Here is a 1,774-nt window from a genome sequence, read left to right on the forward strand (position 1 = left end):
GCAGAGCTTGCAGTGAGCTGAGATCTGGCCACTGCACTCCAGCCTGGGCGACAGAGCGAGACTCCGTCTCAAAAAAAAAAAAAAAAAAAAAAAAAACCTTGCCTGACACAAAATACATGCTTATAAAGGTCTGCTAAATTACATAAACAAAATGCCTTATGCCTCAAAGTAGTTTATATTTAATGAGTCTTACATAAATTAAATAATACATGTGTATGTATACATGTGTATATATGTGTGTGTGTGTGTGTTCTTAAAAAAAGAACAGGATAACAGCAATGTTCAGGGAACAAGAGAGGTAACTGAACTGCCCACCGGTGAGCTGGACGGAACAGAGCTCTATTTCTCCTCTTTCATAAGCAAATAGGAGAAATATCACTGAATTCTTTTTCTCGACAAAGGACATCCCTGAGAAAGAGAATGCACCCTGAAGGTGGGCTTATAGACAGCCCCTTTTAAGGCATCCCAGCCAAAGGGATGAAATAAGCCCCAGTCTCCTATAGCACCCCCAGGCTTATTAAGTGGAGGAAAATTCCCACCTAATTAATTTTGGTCAGACAGGTTGTCTGCTCTCAAACCCTGTCTCCTGATAAGATGTTATCAATGACAATGCATGCAGAAACTTCACTACCAATTTTAATTTCACCTCATCTGATGGTCCTGTGATCTCGCCCTGCCTCCATTTGCTTTGTGAGATTTTATTACCTTGTGAAGTATGTGATCTCTGTGACCCACACCCTATTCGTGCACTCCCTCCCCTTTTGAAAATCGCTAATAAAAACTTGCTGGTTTTACAACTCGGGGAACATCACGGATCCTGCCGACATGTGATGTCTCCCCCGGACACCCAGCTTTAAATTTCTCTCTCTTGTGCTCTTTCCCTTTATTTCTCAACCCAGCCGAGACACTTAGGAAATAGAAAAGAACCCACGTTAAACATCGGGAGCAGGTTCTCCCGATACATTATGAAAGGAGTCTCATATTAATTTTATTTGGAAAGGGTTTCCCCCCATGTTTTATATAATGTTGAGGAAAGAGAAGAGCTAAGTATAAAGAAAACATACTTCTGGGTGCTAATTTGTATATATTAGCCTAAACTATTACAGAAATTTAAGAATACCTGTCCATGTGTACAGTCTCAAACAACATAGCCTGTCAAATCAAAAAAACTTACCTTTTTACTGTACATAAATGCTGATAAAAAAGAAACAATTTTTAAGGTTATGGACATGCTATTTGACAAACAAATCTGTATGTGACAGAATAAAATTGATAACTCTTTACCAAGGCTGATAAGAGAGAAGATACAAATTTCCAGTATCAGGAATGGAAGTGGGGGACATTCCTATAGATTCTACTAATATTAAAAATAATAAGAAGAAAATATTCCAATAAGCTTTATGCTAATAAATCTGATAGCTTAGCTGAGACGAACAAATTCTTTGAAAGCCACATATTACTAAAGTTCATCCAAGAATGTTAGATAATCTGAAGAGTCCTAAATCCATTAAATATATTCAATTCATGGGAGAAAAAAAACTTTCTACAAAGAAAACTTCAAGCAAAGAAGCCTTCACTGGCAAATCTACCAACATTTAGGAAAGAAATAATACCAGTTCTATAGAAGTTCTTCCAGAAAGTAGAAAGGCAAGAAACAGTTCTCAACTTACTTTATGAGGCCAGCATTACTCTGAAACAAAAACCAAAGACAACCAAAAAAAAAAGAAGGCCGGGCGCGGTGGCTCAAGCCTGTAATCCCAGCACTTTGGGAGGC

The sequence above is a fragment of the Colobus angolensis genome, unplaced genomic scaffold (assembly GCF_000951035.1).
Source record: "Colobus angolensis palliatus isolate OR3802 unplaced genomic scaffold, Cang.pa_1.0 Scaffold175, whole genome shotgun sequence".
Lineage (NCBI taxonomy): Eukaryota > Metazoa > Chordata > Mammalia > Primates > Cercopithecidae > Colobus > Colobus angolensis.